Raw genomic sequence first — 20,100 nt, forward strand, 5'->3', positions numbered from 1 at the left:
TTACACAGGTAAATATTGGCTATTTTTCTAAAACTGGTGTGGTGTCCTTTTGTAGAGTTTTCACTGTATTACTGCTTGTTATGTGCAAATGCTTTACACACTGCCTCTGAGATTAGCCTGACTGTTCATGCCAATCTACTAAGGGGGTGAGAAGGGGTTATCTTAGAAGTGTAACTCCCTTATACTGACTAGGAAGAAGGGTCCCTAGTTCAACAGGGTAACAACCTATCAACTAGAGACCCCCATTTCTAACACTTTTCTTCTTCAGAGCTGATCTGGAGATCCAGTGTCAGGGGTGCCCCTTAAATCCTGGATTTAGGGGGCATTTAGGGAGTGTGAGGGGTAGTAGCTAATAGGCAACTAGTCCTGCAGCTAATCTGCCACTGAGGTGACCGTATAAGGGGTGTTATTTCATCAAACTACCCAGAACACACTATTATAGGAGCTTTCAGGATGGCACGAGCCATCCTCTGCTGTACAGACCCACTAGCCCACCCTAGAGGTGTGGCTAGCCTTTGGCAGAGGGAGGGTACGCCTCCCGTATACCTAATTCACCACCTGATACCAAACATGACTAAATTTGGTGATACTATCTTGGAGCTTGCTATCTGTTTTGTCAGGTAGCCAGTCCATTTTAACCTATGGACCGCCGTTCACTCACAGTAAACTTAAATGGCAATGTTACTGTAGAGGTACATATGTCTCAGCATATATGCCTTCCCCATAGAAATAATGCACCCCGCCTCCTGGGCTTTAGGAGGCCTACCTTAGGGGTGACTTACATATATCAAGGCAGTGAGGGGACTGTCACACATGGTGCGTGCAGAGATGGACTCAAGCAGAGAAGCAGCTTGTGCAGGCTGCAGTAGCAACCCTGCGGACTTTACTTTTACTCGGGCCACTCAGGCTGGTGCAAATAGTGATGCAGCCCTGGTGACCCCTTTAAGACACTTGCCCTGGGTGCTGCTGGTAGCATATACTAGGGACTTACAAAAGGGGGTTAAAACATTTTGCCAATTGGGTGTACCAATTCACAATACCTTTTGAGAGAAAGAGCACTGGTACTGGGGGTTGGTTAGCAGGTCCCAATGCACTTTCAGTTCTAAAACAACAGCATCCAGAGCAAAATGTGTGTGGGGGGGTGACCATCCAAAAAGGGCACTTCCCTGCAAATTTAAATTACAATTCCTCCTACATTTTTATATTTATTCGAAGCAATCCTTGCCAGTGTGCCCCTGCAAATGCAGGAGTTTTACAGTTAGATCCATATTAGAAATCAAATGCAAGTGCATGAGCCTGCTAACACCAGTTGGAGGATATACACTGCCCGACCTCAATTCAATTTCAGGCAGGTACAGGGAACCCAATCACAAATGGGTCCCTCACTGGCATTAAACGTTTCATCAAATATTATAATCCTAAATATGTACAAAACAATTATTAAGATATGGGATGACATCTGCCAAGCATTACATAGCACAAAGGTTTTTTTCCTCTAGAACCCTTTCACTGTCACAACTTGAATGGTACCTTCAGCTTTTGAATCTATAAAATACACTGATATTTGGCTTGTGCGCATTTACAAATGTGCCCAGAGAGGAAAACTTGCACAATGTGTGTGAATCTCAAAAGGTCTTTATAGGGGTTTCAACAACCCTTGTGTGACCATCCCAACCCGCTGCCTGAACCCAATCTTAATTTTACTGCAGTGGAAAAGTCCACCATGTACATTGTTTGCTCTAGACGAGTAAGCAGACCTCTATATGGAAATCATAATATTGGCCTCCGTGTCATGCCATAAAAATTACGGCAGTGGGTCCAAAGGACAATTTGTTGGATTGGCAACGCTAATACTGCTATTTCTAATGAACGGAGTTAAGGAATTCTCCTGAAAATTGACCCAAAACTAATTGAGCTAGCGAGTAAAGAAGGAGGACCCTCTTCTCAAGGACTCCTCTTCGGTGAAGAGTTTATTTGCGACATGGCTAAATATATGTCGGGCCTTTAGTTCTATCCAGAAGTCACAACGCGACATCAAAAAAGTATTTTTTCAAAACAACTTTTTTGGAAGGGCCGGGCGAATGCGGGGTCGGTTCCCCGGCTGTGGACAACCATCCGCTAGACCCTTTCTGGGACGAGGCTCAAGATTCAAACCGACATCATTTTATGGAGGCCAATCTTTCTTCCCGCAAAGACAGAGAAACCGTACAAGACCCTTCCGGGGAGAGAGAAGAAACAGAGGTTTCTCCACAGGTAAGAACCTTGAAAGACCCTTTAGATACCCCTATAAAGGTGGGAGGGAGACTAGCCATTTTCTCTGGGAATTGGACTATGATAACATAAGACCAGTAGGTTCTAGATACAGTCACAGTTTACAAAATAGAGTTCCTCGATACCCCCATTCAAACAAAAAGACCGAGAGAAAGAACCTTTTCTCAGGAACAGAGAAAATTTGTCTCTCAAGAAGTAAAATATCGGTTAGCCAAAGAGGCAATAAAAAAATCTCCCAAACAGATTTTGTGAGCAACATTTTCCTAGTGGAAAAGAAAAACAAAGGGCAGAGACCCATCGTAAATTTGTAAAAGCTTAAATGAATGGGTAACGTACCACCATTTCAAAATGGAGGGAATACACCTCCTAAGGGACGTTTTGAGAAAGGGAGACTGGTTAACACGTCTAGACTTAAAGGATGCCTATCTGACTATCCTGATTTGGCACCCACACAGGAAATTCCACCAATTCACATGGGAAGGAAAACTTTGGGAATTTTGCACCCTCCCCTTCGGGCTTTCTTCATCCCCTTGGTGTTTCACCTAGGTATTGCATCCAGTAGTAGCATGGCTAAGGGAAAGAGGGTAAGGTTAATCTGGACGATATCCTCATAATGGGTCAGTCCAAATTGACGGCGAGTCATCACACGGATCTCGCTATCCGCCTACTTCAACATTTAGACTTCGTAATAAACACAAAAAAGTAATGTATAAAACCAAGCCAAGAAACTCAATTTCTGGGTTTCATGGTCAACACACTGAATGCAGAACTGAAATTACCAAGGGAAAAGATAAAGAAACTTCGGAAAGAGCTCAGTAAAATACTATCAATGGAATTTTTCCCCCTGAAACTTTTGGCCAGGATCATGGGCCTCCTTTCTTCAACCATCCAGGCAATTTTTCCAGGACCTCTACATTACAGAGCCCTTCAGCGATTGAATGCGAAAGCTCTCAGAACGAATCTCTCCTACTCACAAATGACCTGTCTAGACCAGGTTTCCAAGAAAGAACTGACTCGTGGCTAAAGAATGCAGAAGCCTGGAATGGCAAGGCCATCTTTAGGGGAAGCCCCAGAATTAATAATAGAGTCAGATGCAAGCCTAGAAGGATGGTGTGCCACACTTGGCGACTCATCAATAGGGGGTCGTTGGACAACTCAAGTAGGAACTACATATCAACAGCTTGGAACTATTGTGGTTCAAAGCTTCACTCAGAATTCGATGAAATGTTGCATAATGCTACGCATGGACAATGTCTCTGCAGTGAAATACATCAACAAGATGGGGGGGACCACACTCAAAGGGTCTTATGGAGCTAGCGAAAGGGTTCTGGGGCTATTGCTTGAATAAGGGACTCTCTGTTACTGGTTTGAACAATGGCGTAGTGGATTGGTTCTCAAGGAATTTCAAGGATTCCAGCAACTGGAAACTAGACGAAGGAGTATTTATGATAATCCAAGACAGATGGGGTCCGTTCGGGACAGATCTGTTCACGGACAGACTGAACACCCAGCTAAAAAACTTCTTCAGCTGGGAGTCGGACCCTCAAGAATCAGGAGTGGGATGCCTTCCTCCAGAACTGGCGGGGCTTAAAGCCATATGCCTTCCCGCCGTTTGTCATGCTTCTACGTCTCCTCTTACATGCCTGTCGCTACTTACAGAACATGGTAGTGATAACCCCTCTTTGGAGGTCGCAGGCATGGTTCCCAGTCATTCTAGAAATGACTGTAGACTTTCCAATCCTAATACCACCTTTCAAACAAATACTTCGGGGTCCAGAGGGCGAATCTCATCCTCTCATAGACCAGGGTCTCTTTACTTTGACGGCATGGAAGATTTCAGGCAACAATGGAAAATCCCGGGGCTTTCGCAGGATGCTTTGCAACTCGTATCTGAGTCTTGGGCATCTGGAACAAGGAAGGCATATCGACTGGCGTGGAACAAATGGGTTCGCTGGTGTATTCAACAACACTACGATTCAGTTTCAACTGATTTAGTTCACGTAGTTAATTTCCTATCGGAACTGTTTGCTTCTGGCCTATCTCACAGAACGGTTAATGTCTATAGATCAGCAATAGCTGCAGGTCATTCCTTAGTTGATTGCGTCTCGGTGGGACAAAACCTTTTAACAAAGAAAATTATGAGAAGTATGCGGGTTCTTAACCCTCCAACCCCTAAATATACGGCCTTATGGGACGTAAGAAATGTTTTACAACTCATATCCTCTTGGGGAGACAATGTTAACCTTTCTCTTAAACGTATCTCATACAAGCTTACTGTATTGCTTTGCTTAGTTTCTTTCAGACGAACATCTGATGTTCAGGCTTTAGATGTTTCTAGCAGAGCTTATCAGCCTGAGGGAGTTTGTTTTTATCTTAGGAAAAGGACAAAAACTATGTCATCTTCAATGTTCTACCCTTTCTTCTCTTTGAATGAAAGTTTGTGTGTTGTTAAATGCCTGAAAGAGTATAAAAAGAGAACTGCCTCTTTGAGAAGTGTTGGAACTCAACTACTGATCTCTCACAGATCCCCCCTATAAAGCAGTTTCATCTCCCACGCTTGCAAGATAGATAAAAGAAGTGATGAGCGAGAGTGGTGTTGATGTGTCTATCTTCGGAGTACACTCCCTTAGAGGCACATCGGCTTCTAAAACATTTATGTTAGGAGGAGGACTCCAAGATATTCTTAGAGCCGCTGACTGGTCAAATGAAAGTATGTTTAAAAAATGTTATTTTAGACCAATCATTAATGTGATTGACAATGTGCTTAATTCACTTTAAACTTTCATAATGTTGGCCTCTGTGTCATGCCATAAAATTTAGATTTTTCACAGCCTGGTGGGCAGAAAATCTGGATTTTATTAAGGACACAGAGGCTAAGATTATCCCACCACTTGTTAACCCTCCCTGGGTTTCTTCATTTTGACCTATTGTGTCTTTTTCTTCCAGAATAAGTCCCCTATGGATTACTCTTATTTAAAGAAAGTCCTTCACGTCAGTGGCGTCACTAGGGTTGGTGTCACCCGGTGCGGGTAACTCATGGTGTCACCCCTCATGACTTACCACATGGACCTCCTCCGCTCCGAGTCCGCCAGTGGACACAGTTGACAAATAACGGGACCATAGTGAGAATGCCAATAGAGACGAATCTGGTTGATTGCCTGTTGTGAGATGGATACGTTCTTACACCTGTTGTTATTTTTGGCTAAGAGAAGGGTTGCAATTACCTGGATGGTTCCAGTGTGGAAAGATGGGCGAAGGATGTGATTGAATGGGCTGTGGAAGATGAGGCGCACCTAACAAAATGTAGTGTGATGAGAAGGCAGAGAGTGAAATCTAATGATACAGATGCCTGCTGACTTATTCCGTACTTTTGACCTGGGAGTAATACTCCAGTGTTATTATATGAGAAGAGCTGTGATGACCTGATTCTCTATGTCAAATGGTTGGAGATGGCTTTTGTTTATGTATTTGTTACTGTTATTTTGATAAAAACCAATAAAAGATGTCTATAGAAAAAATGCATCACAAGCATCCATAATAACACAGTAAACTCTACCATAGGCACCTTTAGTACAGGAAACTCAGGTTGGTCAAATGCGCTCATTCCAGGATTTATCTAACATGTGGACTCCCAAATCGGGAGGCTTATAGGTAAACATCTTACATGTGCACTTGTGGAAAGGTTTTTCGAGTGTTATGTTTCAATAATAACGTGTACTATGCATTCTTACACATGATTCTACATGTATAGACATATTTACATAATTGCAATTGAAACTAATTTCTTCTGATGTCTAGAAATGAAGTTATTAATGTGGTTTAGATAGGCCACAGATCTGTGTAAGCTTCCATTTTGAACGAAATGTCTGCCATCTCTGTCACTCACTCCTGCAGATATGCCAACCCTCCTGATTCAGGCGGGAGACTACCGATTTCAAGGCTAGTCTCCCGCCTCCCGAATCAAGCATCCAGAAACCAGATTCCTCGGCGTTTCAGCTGACAGGGCTTGGTATTGTATAACGTGCTAATTCTTCCAGCAATAGTCAGTGGCGATGCAGGGGCTCTAGAAGGGGTGAAAAACCATCAAAGCCTCATTAACAAACGAATGGTCTTTTAAAGACCTGTGAAGTACTCGGATGAGGCTGCCACACACGAGGGGGGGTTGGTGTATGCACTGCCAGCAACCTGCCAGGCCAGTGCACCACTCTTGCATCACCCTCTCTCTGCCTGCCATTGCGCTCCATGCTTCTGAAAGGTAAGAATAAAACGTACAATTGCGTTTCAAATTTCCGATCCTGCAGCAGCACACTTCCAAAGCCCATATATGACAGTAACCCGATTAAAGGCCACATTCTCCCGATTTTTTCCCAAAAACTCCCACTTTGCTCTCCTGAAATGTTGGCATGTATGCACTCCTGGTCCCCCCCCCCCTGCACATATCATCTCCCCACAGGCTTCACAGAGTACAGCCAAGCTGATATTATAATAGGTTACTTCCAGTGCAGGAGCTGTCCTGCTCACTCGGAATCACCCAGGAACGACGTGCTCGTGGCGGCATACAGACCTTCCGCCAGGCTGATCTCCAGAGGTGAGATCCTTTGTGTTTTCTTACCCTCATAGGGTGCCTACAGTCGTGGCAGGCCCGGCTCCAGGAATTTTTATTTGGGTGGGACAAAGGTGCATTTGGGTGGGCCACTGCGGGCTCGATTTGTCGCATACATGTCTAGACAGACCTGCTTCAGGGCCCTCCTTTATCTCTTCTTAGTCTTACAAGGCCCAGTAAAACGCACTCTTTTCCAGATCTCTTTCTAAATATTATCACTCTCAAAAAGTGTTTTTTCCATGTAATGTCCCTTTGATGGGAAGAGGAGGTTTCTGAGATGGGAGTACCAGGCAAGTGACACTTCTCGGGCTCCCTCTGTGCGAGCCTTCAGGGAGAATCCCTCTTCATTACTACCTCCACCTGACCCTGGACTCTGCAACGCACTCCCTTACAGGCTCCCTCTGTGCGAGCCTTCAGGGAGAATCCCTCTTCATTACTACCTCCACCTGACCCTGGACTCTGCAACGCACTCCCTTACAGGCTCCCTCTGTGCGAGCCTTCAGGGAGAATCCCTCTTCATTACTACCTCCACCTGACCCCGGAGTCTGCAACGCACTCCCTTACAGGCTCCCTCTGTGCGAGCGTTCACGGAGAATCCCTCTTCATTACTACCTCCACCTGACCCCGGACTCTGCAACGCACTCCCCTACAGGCTTGATTATCCACTACTCCTCTCCAGTGCACCTTATCTCACAGCTTACCTTGGGCCCCAGCCCCATATCAGGCACCATCGGGCTCCACTTTCATTTTTCCCTCTAAGAACATTAGTAAAATCACCTTCAAACTTAAAACATTGAATATAGCGGTAAATATAATTAGCACACACTTTAAAGTATGTTCCACAGTTGCCCTAACGGCCAGACTGCTAATTAAATAAACAAAAACAGAAAGGCCATGACATCAGCGCTGATGCGAAAGTCTTTTTTGGCGCCGCACTAAAAACCTCTTTCTCTGTAAATACCTTTACTACCACCTTCCAACAGGGCCCCTCATCCCTCCATGGCCCCCTATTGACCTCCTCCTCTGATTCCCTCACTGCCACATGCCACAAGTGCCCCTCATCTCCCCATACCCCCCCCCCTTATGACCTCCTCCTCGGATTCCCTCACTGCCACCCTCTAACAGTGTCCCTCATCGCTCCATAGCCCCTCCCCTATTGACCTCCTCCTCGGATTCCCTCACTGCCACCCTCCAACAGTGCCCCTCATCTTTACATAGCCCCTCTCTCATATGCATTTCATTTGTTGTACAGCGCTACTCATATCAGTGTCGTGTGTGTCAGTACTTTACAACACGCACACATTATACAGACAATGAATCATACAAGTATGTAAATCAGTCTATAGGGAATGCCACATAAACCAATGAGGATTACAAGGTGTATGAATCACGTGTCATCCATACTTGTGGGCAGTATATTTTAAGAGGGATTGGTCTGGGGAAACACAACCTTAGGATTTAAAGAGTATTCCATAGGGGTCAGCTTTACTGATAAAAATGTATATCTTCCCAAACATACTCATTTTAGCAACATTAGAATAATGAAAGACTGGGGAAGTTTTAACTATATCACAACAATAGAAAGCGAAGTTCTAACTATACCATTCCTGTTGGTCTGCAGCTCTTTGATGACAGTTCATTGGTCACTGTCCTACGTTAGAATTGTAACTTCTGAACTGCAAGTAGCACAAGGATCTCTGTGACAAAGACATAACCCACTGAGCTTCCACATAAAATACAGTTCATCTGCATTTAAAAACTAACAGACAAATGATTGCTCTCCAGCAGGATCATTAATCACCAGCGTTATCTGGGCATTTTGTATTGTCTTATTGCTGTCCTGCATCTGCATTGGCCATGATAATGATAAAACTGTTTAAACGAAGCACTCACGAAGTATGTGTCCTGCTGGGCCTGTGCACATTTAAAAAAAAAAAAACTAAATAGTAACACATTCTCTTACCTACTCCATTAGTCAAACTTTGTGTCACAGCCTGATGTGATAAACAGCTGCAGGGTCAGGAAAGGTGAATCGGAATAAAGAAACTTATTTTCTCCTGCGCTGCATAATAAAAGAAATATCCACGCAGCAGAACATTGTCGCCTTTGCCATGTGGAGATGAAGGGGTGAAAAAATAAACAAAGCCTCATTAACATGTAAATGGTCTTTTAAAGACCTGTGAAGTACTCGGGTGCGGCTGCGATAATCTCTAAAACTGTGTGTGTGCGCGCCCAGGAAGCTGCGCGCCTGCCTTCAAGTCCTCACTGCGAGGGCCAAGGCTCCTGTTTGGGTGGGCCAGGGTGAGGGTCTAGAACCGGGCCTGAGTCGTGGGGGTATTTCTTTGTGGATTAAAGCCTCCCTGCCAGCAAGGGACCCGACCGGAGTGCTAACAGGGAGCCGCCGGCGTTTTTTATCCTCAGCAGCTGCTTTTACTGGGAATTACGTGTGGGAGGGGGCGGTGAGATCTCGCTGAAGTGCGGCAGCCTCCCCCCCCCCTCACCTTCACTGTGTGGAAACTTGTACCTTGGGGATACTGCAGGGCTGAACCAACGGCGGCAGTGAACAGAGCAACAAACGATCAACCATAGATAGATTAAAAAGGCCATCTTTAAGAAGGAGCCGAGCCATTATCCATACCTGAAGGAACTAAAGCACCCTGGGCAGGACACCCGGAAGGACTAGCGGGAGCCACGTGAGTGACGTGTTTCGAACGTCGACATCACCTCACGTCGGTATAGCCTAATTGGATAATGATCTTGGCCCGGCGGCCGGTTAAGGGGTTTCACTTTCTCCTGTCTTGATTATAAAGCAGAGGCGAGGCTGCGCTGCAGAGAGCTGTCTATTGATAGAGTGGAGAAAGTTTGGCCAGTACTGCAGCCAACACAGCGTAACCAGATTGGTGTCACCCCATGTGAGGGTGTCACCCGGTGAGGTCCGCACCCCCCTAGTGACGCCACTGCTTCACTTCTTTTCGAAGTTATGTTTCTTGTTCGCAGCATCGGACTAAGACAAAGAAGGAAGATGGATGTGTGCTCATGCTTTATATACTATAATGGAATGTTCTTTAAAGTTCTATATTCTTTTCATTGTTACTGCTGAGTTGTGGCAATAAAGGAGACTTGCATAATCTTAGCCTCCGTGTCCTTAATAAAATCCAGATTTTCTGCCCACCAGGCTGTGAAAAATCTAAATTTCCTTCTTGAAAGTAAAGAGGTTCGTTTGAACAACCCTAGACTAAACCAACAGACAAAAACAATTTGGGTCAATGCCTCATGACTTCTAGAACTGCAGACACCAATCGTTTTGCTTAATCTATCTTCATATAACAAACTTATATTTATCCCAGAGACACACCCTTGTTTTCAGAATGTATGCATTATCTTTGAAACCACCATCTTCTGTTGTAGGTACTCTTTCACTCAGTTTGTGGTAGTATTACTTTCCGTGTGTTCAGAGAAAGTTTAGCTATAACCAACCATAGGTGCCAATAACGAAATCACCTTGCTTTCATTTCTCTGTGCACGACAGCAATAATAATAAGAGGTAGGTAAAGGGCGTGTCCTGTTTGTAAAGTATAATTGAAATCGTATCCATAAAACAAACCCTGGGGAATTAAATAAAAATACTACATGCGACAGGGAGAAAGGTATGAAGCGTGAGGAAACTATTTGGTAGGAGAGAAGCACACTAGGAGTGCCTAAACAATCGGAAAAAATTAGCCCCCTAAAGGAAAGCAGTGGAAGGATACAAGTCATCTACTCAAAAGGATGCTAAAGTGGATGGGCAAACACTAGAAGAGGCAGGCAAGCCATTGAATACAAAGCAAGCAAACGAGAAATCAATTAAAAACAAAGTCAACAAGTCGTAAGTAATGGGCATGTTGTAAGCCCCACTATAAGTTCTTGGTAAGCCCGTCAGAGCTCTTTCGCAGCCATACAGCTTCCACTACCCAGTAGGAGGCCTAAAAAGAAAGTGCTTTAGTCGTTATTTTGTCGATTATGATGTCCTTTTCACATCCAGAGAGGTGTGAAAAATCATACAACTAAGTACGTGGCATGTTTAGGATCGGTAAATCAGAACACCCATCGTTATCTCCCTTACATCTCTTTCTCCACTAAGGCATGATACTATTTGGAACCAACACCAAGAGTTAAATGAAAGACACTGTATGCCCAAGACCCGATATTTGATCTAAATGTCATGAGCCAGGGGCGTAACACAGGCCCCCGCGGTGCGGGGGGCGCCCCAAGTTCCAGGGGGCCCTCTCAGCATAGTTTTCGTTACACCACTGTCATGAGCTCCAATGACAGTTATGACAAAACAGAACAGAAATATATTGGAAGCCACATCACATATCTGCGCACCGAAGGAAAGAAATTGCTAAATCAACCCAAGGTCGTGAAGAGTAAAAAGACCGACCATCTCAACAGTCTTAGACTGGTGATGTTATCCAGGAATGTCCCTGGAGCACTTCCAGTAGTGAAACTGCCGGTCTCTTTAACCGGAAACAAACACTCGCCGACATTTCCCGAATGGCTCAAAACGTTCAGTGACCGTAACACCGCAGCACGTTATAAAGTTCTACACAAGAGCTCGCCAGCCTCCTCGGAGAGACATGAAACAACCATTCTTTGATAGAAACACCTGAAGGGGATGCTTAATCACCAGCCTAATATGGCTATCACATTCCAAGAAACGATTGGTAGGTCAATCAATATAGAGCTGACTGAACACAAAGTGCGCGCTGCAGCTTAAGTCGCGAAACTTCTCACCGAAAGCGAAACTACCTACTGCTAAATGCACAATTATGGCAACCCATCGGTATTACATGGTATATATTGCTTACTAAATAAACGTGTATACACCAATGCAGTTATCCGCTGGGCTACGATAGTGGACTGAATATTTTTGTCTCGCAGTGTTATAAAGGGGCGGTTAGCCAAGCGTTGAACACGTACAGACTGCTGTGATCGGGCAGGAGTGTTGTTGGAGGGGCGGTAAGTGCGCGGCTGTTGGAGCACAGCTCAGTTCCTCAAAGGAAGGTGGGTGTTTATATGTATACATACTCCATATATTAGAGTCAGCCATGGCGACTGTTTAGTTATCGCAGTAGCATCCATTACAAAGGCATTTAAAGGATGAGCTTATTACTTTGTCGTCGACTGGGGTCTTGGACGAAATGTGGTATTCCCTTAGCACATTAGTTATATTAGATGGTGACGATGTCACGGATTATATCATATGTGACATGATGTGTACGACCGTGCATGAGCAACGCACGCAAAGGGGTTTCGAGTTACATTTGTTTACGGAAACATAATTGTCAGATTACGAGTGGGGGGGGGGGGGGGGGCGGGTACGTTTTGTAACCAGTACGTTACTTAAATTGCTTTTTTATACTAGATTCTATACATTTAACTATATTTGCAGGGATAGGCCATTAAACCTCCAAATGTAGCCACATGAGAAGGGTCCAAACACCACGCCGCAATGCTGGCTCTGCGCAGTAGTCGGCAAGCTTTACCGAAGACGAATGGCGCGCAGGTCTTCGATGGGAAGCGTCGCAATCTCAAGCCCGGCAGAAGATCCCGGTCTGGTTAGCGATTTTTTCTGTGTATTACGTGTGAGTGAGGTCACAATGCAGCTGTCAAGAAAGAGCAGCAAGACAGGAGCTGACAGCGGAATCTCACCTGCCAGGACCCGCCCCCTCAGCTAAAACAGAAAATACGCTCCTAGCCGAGCTTCGCACAGCACCATATATCACAAGTTAAAGGTTCTTCTCACTCACCCCTTGGCCGGACCTCAGTCTGAAAGCTCAGAGTTCCGGCAAGGTCGACAGGTCCGGTGCAGCCGTGGACACAGTGACGCAGTTCAACAACACCCGCACTTCCGCATACCCAGCTGACTATACGTCACTTCCTGTCCAGCTTGGCAACCAAGGTTTGCAGCATCAAATAACACGGCAATCCCCCCCTAATGACGTATGAACACCTTCTTTTCAGATGTAGGCGGGACCTTCAAGGGTGAATGTGGCAGAGCGTGTTATCCCTCCCCAGAAATGCGGATTACAGAGATCGAGGAGCAGACTGTGCATGAACGAGAGAGGACTGACCGCGAAAAACATGTTAGGGTTTGGCATTTTTTTTTGTAATGAATGCTTTTGGCTCTTAAGGAAGGATGTAAACGTCTGTTTTCCCGTTGGTGGATGCGCTGTCGCACAATGTAAAAAAAAGTTGGATGTCCTAGAGCTCTGATTCTGAAGTTTTTAACGTTTTCAGGAGCCATAGATAGATACTTCGCATGTTTCATGCCATCACAGGCAGTTGTCGAAGTGCATAAACAAGCATTTGCAATGTAATAGGTCTCGCATTAGCAAAAGTTTGAGCTTTTGGCGTTGCAAATAATGCAACAATAGCTCTTATTTTCAGTAATGCGAGACCTAACCATGCCACTATGGCACAAAATGCACACACAGATGACAGAACAATGGGAGTACGTATTTGGTGAACAAAAGATATGTGATTACGAAGTAGGCCATAGAGACAACACATCAAAAAAATAATACAACATAGGGGCCGATTCCGATCCTGTAAAAAGGCCCTACGAATAGTCGTACGGACCGTTTTCTCCGTACGACTCGCACCAGGTAAACTCATTTCACAACCTAGGAAGTACGATTCGTACACAAAGCCTTTTTCTGTACGAATCGTACAAAAGACCGTACAGCAAAAAAATACCCACGATTCCGATCCGGAAATGCTTGTACGCGACGTCCGTACGTATTTCACCAGCATTTTCCGGCCCAGCAAGTACGATTCGTACCGACGTCACTCCGTACGGCTCTTTGTTTACGGGAGCCAAACACAGCCGGAAAAGCAGAGTCCGACGCGAACGGCAACGCCACGGAGTCCCGGTACGCGACGTACAGCCATGAACCCCATCGTACGTGTCATCCCGGTCCTCTTGGCCTACGACCTGGTGCACCGCACCTGACGCACACGCCGCAGAAGGTGAGAACAACATGCGTGGGTACGGTGCGTACCACACGTACCCCTATGGCGCCATGACAACAGTGGTACGGACCTATGGCCCCATGAATGCGTGGGTACGGTGCGTACCCCTACGGCCCCATGAGTCCTCAGGTACGGACCGTACCCACGCATGAATGCGTGGGTACGGTGCGTATCCCTACGGCCCCATAATTAATCAGGTACGGACCGTACCCACGCATGAATACGTGGGTACGGTGCGCACCCCTACGGCCCCATAATTAATCAGGTACGGACCGTACCCACGCATGAATGCGTAGGTACGGTGCGTACCCCTACGGCCCCATGAGTCCTCAGGTACGGACCGTACCCACGCATACATGCGTGGGTATGGTCCGTACCACACATACCCCGTTATGGCAGCAGGAAAATTTGGATACGAGGCGTACACACGCCAGGAATGTGGGCATAGAGGACTGGCCCTGCATGTTACCTACAAATGGATGTGTGTGTAGGTCCTGGCCAGCAGTGTACAGCTCCAAGGAGGTGCGTGGGTGGGTGCAGAGGCCTCCCAGCAGTGCCCAGACATATGAGGGGTGGGTGCAGAGGCCTCCCAGCAGTGCCCAGACATATGAGGGGTGGGTGCAGAGGACTACCAGCAGTGCCCAGACATATGAGGGGTGGGTGCAGAGGCCTCCCAGCAGTGCCCAGACATATGAGAGGTGGTTGCAGAGCCCTCCCAGCAGTGCCCAGACATATGAGGGGTGGGTGCAGAGGACTACCAGCAGTGCCTAGACATATGAGGGATCTGTGCATATCACTCCCAGCAGTGCCCCACTCCCAGGAGGATGGATGCCATTCACACACTGCATGACACACCACATGTGGGTGTGAGGACATACAACACATGTTTACCCACCCATGGCGGATGCCCCACAATACACACCCGGATTTAATGCCAACAGACTGTATAGTCATGGAAATGCATACTAAAATAAGTTAGCCAAGGGGACCACACACTGTCACGCACATCACAGGAGTGATAGGAATGTCCAGGTGCTGGTCCAGCCACCCAGATGATGCGTACCCCTACGGCCCCATGAGTCCTCAGGTACGGACCGTACCCACGCATGAATGCGTGGGTACGGTGCGCACCCCTACGGCCCCATAATTAATCAGGTACGGACCGTACCCACGCATGAATGCGTAGGTACGGTGCGTACCCCTACGGCCCCATGAGTCCTCAGGTACGGACCGTACCCACGCATACATGCGTGGGTATGGTCCGTACCACACATACCCCGTTATGGCAGCAGGAAAATTTGGATACGAGGCGTACACACGCCAGGAATGTGGGCATAGAGGACTGGCCCTGCATGTTACCTACAAATTGATGTGTGTGTAGGTCCTGACCAGCAGTGTACAGCTCCAAGGGGGTGCGTGGGTGGGTGCAGAGGCCTCCCAGCAGTGCCCAGACATATGAGGGGTGGGTGTAGAGGACTACCAGCAGTGCCCAGACATATGAGGGGTGGTTGCAGAGCACTCCCAGCAGTGCCCAGACATATGAGGGGTGGGTGTAGAGGACTACCAGCAGTGCCCAGACATATGAGGGGTGGTTGCAGAGCCCTCCCAGCAGTGCCCAGACATATGAGGGGTGGGTGCATATCCCTCCCAGCAGTGCCCCGACATATGAGGGGTGGGTGCATATCCCCCTGTCGGCGTGTGGGTATTGCGGGCCGGAAAGTCAGACGAGGAGGCCAGATATAGTGGGCTATAGTGTTGTTTTATTGAGCAGAAGTTCTGTTTACACGGGTGGAAGGTTTGGAGGTAGCTGTGGAAGAATCCCTCGTCGCGGTCGTCGGGGTCGGGTCGTCGGGGTCGGTACTTCAGGGACGTCTCCGTTCTTGGCTGTAACCGGCGACAGTAGACAGGGTGGGTGCTCCTCGGAGGACCGGAAGAGAAAGAAAGAGGAGCCGTTAGTCCTGCTGGGACTCAGATGAAGACGCTGGCCCCGTTACCAAAAGGTGAAGAGGAGAAAGCAGACTGTGTGGGAAAAGGGTAAGAGGGGGAAAGGCAAGGGTTGATAAAGGAAGAGTGCTCGGAAAGGTTCGTGAGACCAGGCTCTGTACACGGTGTAGGGTGCTGTACACAATTTACAAGGTGGCGGGACGGGATGGTGAAGAGAGAGACGCTATATACAAGGGAAGATTACGTGGGTACATAGAGTACTTTAACAGACTGAGGGTATGGTGGAAGGTACTCACGCACTCCGCCGTAACTCTCCTCCGAGTTACGGCCGCTCTTCAGCTTCCTCCGTGGGACTCCACCACTCTTCCGACCACTCCTCGAGTTCTCCGCTTCCGTCTTCGTTCTCCGCGTTATCGCCAGCCGAGAGTTCCTGCCACGATCTTTCGACCACTCCAGTCTCTTCGGATCCGCTTTTTCTGTGGGCGTCTGGTTGTAGGTAGGCGGGACTTCCGGGGCACCGGGCGACTCCTTCCGCTCCGTCGTCACTCCTGATTGGACCCTGAAAGAGAGAGAGGGGTGGGGACTCCGTTGTCACGGACGCTTTGGAGATCCTTCGGAATTGTGAGTCCGGGAAGGGACAGTTCTGGAGAGGAGGTAGTCCGGGTGGTGGGCGTGAGGGATTGGGGACCGGGGGAAAGGATCCGTCACACCCTCCCAGCAGTGCCCAGACATATGAGGTGTGGGTGCATATCCCTCCCAGCAGTGCCCAGACATATGAGGGGTGGGTGCATATCCCTCCCAGCAGTGCCCAGACATATGAGGGGTGGGTGCAGAGGCCTCCCAGCAGTGCCCAGACATATGAGGGGTGGTTACAGAGCCCTCCCAGCAGTGCCCAGACATATGAGGGGTGGGTGTATATCACTCCCAGCAGTGCCCAGACATATGATGGGTGGGTGCATATCCCTCCCAGCAGTGCCCAGACATATGAGGGGTGGTTGCAGAGGACTCCCAGCAGTGCCTAGACATATGAGGGGTGGGTGCAGTGGCCTCCCAGCAGTGCCCAGACATATGAGGGGTGGGTGCATATCACTCCCAGCAGTGCCCAGACATATGAGGGGTGGGTGCAGAGGACTCCCAGCAGTGCCCAGACATATGAGGGGTGGGTGCAGAGGCCTCCCAGCAGTGCCCAGACATATGAGGGGTGGGTGCAGAGGCCTCCCAGCAGTGCCCAGACATATGAGGGGTGGGTGCAGAGGCCTCCCAGCAGTGCCCAGACATATGAGGGGTGGGTGCAGAGGACTACCAGCAGTGCCCAGACATATGAGGGGTGGGTGCAGAGGCCTCCCAGCAGTGCCCAGACATATGAGGGGTGGTTGCAGAGCCTTCCCAGCAGTGCCCAGACATATGAGGGGTGGGTGCAGAGGACTACCAGCAGTGCCTAGACATATGAGGGATCTGTGCATATCACTCCCAGCAGTGCCCCACTCTCAGGAGGATGGATGTCATTCACACACTGCATGACACACCACATGTGGGTGTGAGGACATACAACACATGTATACCCACCCAATGGCGGATGCCCCACAATACACACCCGGATTTAATGCCAACAGACTGTATAGTCATGGAAATGCATACTAAAATAAGTTAGCCAAGGGGACCACACACTGTCACGCACATCACAGGAGTGATAGGAATGTCCAGGTGCTGGTCCAGCCACCCAGATGATGTCTCTCATGTAAGGAATAGGGTCCACTGCCACTAGATACAATGCCCACAATTGTGAGTCAGGTGCACAAATACCCTGCATTACACGTGCCATTTGTGTGTTAGGCCGTGATTACACACATGCATAGTGCTGAAAAGGGCCAATTGCTCCCTGATGCCATTCCTACATACACAAAACACAAGTACAGTGACTGGCAAGGATGGCACAGATGAGTTAGCAGGAGACATTGGTGAGCATGCATGGCCATTGGTGAAGGGATCCGTCACCAACAAAGGATATGTTGACATAGGTCAGCACAACAATTGTGCAACTGTTTGCAGGGAACATGTCAGGTGCCACAGAGGAAGGAACACTTCCTGGGACAATGTCTCACAATCCAAAGGAACACACACTACAAATTAATATTTTCACAGACAATGAGATGGCACACAAACACCATGGTCCACCTCATGACCATCATACTAAAACATTTCTCAGAACCCTAACACATTACCAGAACACCAACTTCATGGGCCTCATCACCAACATCAAGTACCTGAAATGCAATAGTGTGGAAACTAAAAGAAAAGGCTTTATTCAGCACACAAACAAAAGAACTTGTAATAAAACACTATTTACAAAGGCCAATGGCCAGTCCATAGTTTGAGTCCAAGAGTGGACTGATGCGAGTGTGTCCACCCCTACCTTGCCTGCACAAAGTCACCTCAAGGGTTGTCGACTGGGGGGGGCATCATCAGTGGGAGTACCAGGCACCGCAGGGACAGGAGTGGGTTGGGTAGGTGTGATGGGTGCAGGGCTGGACGTATCAACCACAGGGGGTTGTGCAGCACCAAAGGTGGTGGTGAGCAGCTCGCTGCACACTGCAGCCAGGGCGTCCAGAGGAACCCCTGCACCGGAACGAACACCAGGGCCAACGGGGGGGGGGGGTCCGAGGGATGGGGTGCAGCGCTCTCGGGGGAGGTGGTGGACATGGGGGGGGGGGGGACTCAACTCCCCTGGCCGGAGACTTCCTCAACCGCTTGCGGGGTGGTGTCACAGTGGGGCTGAGGGACAGACTAGCCATGTAGGTCTCTTTGGGTGACATTTTGCCAGGGGAGCTAAGGGGAGTGGATTTGGAGGAAGTGGGTCGTGAGGACTGCAGACTCTGACTGTGGCTGTGTGTCTGCCGTTTGGCCCCAGACCCTGTGGGTGTGACTACATCCCCCTGAGTGTGCGTGCCAGGAGGTGTGCGCTGTGCCCTAGTTGGAGGTGTGCTGGATGTGTCTGTTGTGGTGTGTGCCTGTGACTGTCTGTGTGTGCTTTGGACAGGCATGGGAGAGGGCAGTGTGGATGGGTCCGGAGTAGGGGGGGGACGGAGCGCCGCAGGAGAGACACTGCTTCCTTCAGTGAAGAGTCCATGGACCGCAGAAACCTGCGTTGCTCAGTCATCGTTGATGACATGCCCTCCACAAACGACACCAACTGTGTGAGCAGTCTAGTGTGTTCATGGAGGACATGCAGCATTGATGCCTGATCAACCTGCAACTGGTGCAGTGTGTCCACAGACTCTTCACTGAGGGCAGCAGGGGTGACAGGGTCAGGGGGTGCGGTGCCTGGTCCGAAGGAGACACGGTGGGACCCTGCACGGACAGAAGGGATGGGAGCAACTGGGAGGGCGGAGATGTCAATGGAGGAGGCGGGTACAGATGGTGGGATGCTGCCAGATGTTTTTGCATCCTCCGCCTCCTCAAGGATGTCAGCCTGGGACCCGTTGGTGTCGTACATGCTCTCGCCTCCGGACAGGTCCTCTGACTGACTCCCCTCGCCCTCCGTGCCACTGTCTCCTGCTGACTCCACAGCACTGGTGGCACTGTCACTGGGTCCCTCCTCAAGGTCCATGCCGGTGTCTCCCTCGCGTGTGGATGATGATGCTGTGGGCAAGGAGAAGAAACCAGAAAGCATCAGTCACCTGTATACATCAGACACATGAGCACAAGAACAATAGGCCACAGTGCATATCAGGCAATGCATCATGAGTAACAGCTGGATAACTCTGCACATATGTAAGCCCTGTACTGCCCAGTTGGTAGACCCACCATGCCACTTTGACACCAGGAAACTCAATACACAAAAGGCCACTACTTGAATGAGCAATGCACTGAGAAGCTAGTGTCTGTGAACCGGTGAGCACAGCAATACAATGAAGTCATGACACCTCTTGTTTACCCTGAAATAAACAGGAGTGGTGCACTCAAGGTAAACTTACACACCTCAATACTCAAGGTGCCACCACACTGAGAGACCTGTAAGTCCCTTGGAACACAAAACGAACAAATGTTGGTACCCTGGGACTCACACAACTTCAACCAATCTACATGTTTGGGATGTGCCAATTGGCCATTTTGCTAATAGAACACTGATGTGCCTGCATGCAAGATGTTGCACAAGGCAGTGCATACAAAAGTACATAGACACAGGTTGCAAAGCGCGTACATTGAGCACTGGCCAGCATCACAGGGGCACTGCCCAGTGTATTTTAGTACAGCCAATTCTCCCACAC

At 48.4% G+C, this 20,100-nt stretch overlaps 1 protein-coding gene across 10 annotated transcripts in view; it reads right to left on the reverse strand.

Annotated features, from left to right (window-relative positions):
• TAX1BP1 (Tax1 binding protein 1) overlaps positions 1-12,800 on the reverse strand; it is a 712,600-nt gene extending 699,800 nt beyond the window's left edge. For all 10 annotated transcript variants that reach the window (XM_085631620.1, XM_085631618.1, XM_085631616.1 and 7 more), the window contains exon 1: positions 12,664-12,800. The gene's annotated coding sequence lies outside the window, so the exon portion shown is untranslated. The remainder of the gene's footprint in view (positions 1-12,663) is intronic.
• Between the last annotated feature and the right edge of the window lie 7,300 nt (positions 12,801-20,100).

The sequence above is a fragment of the Triturus cristatus genome, chromosome 10 (genome assembly GCF_964204655.1).
Source record: "Triturus cristatus chromosome 10, aTriCri1.1, whole genome shotgun sequence".
Lineage (NCBI taxonomy): Eukaryota > Metazoa > Chordata > Amphibia > Caudata > Salamandridae > Triturus > Triturus cristatus.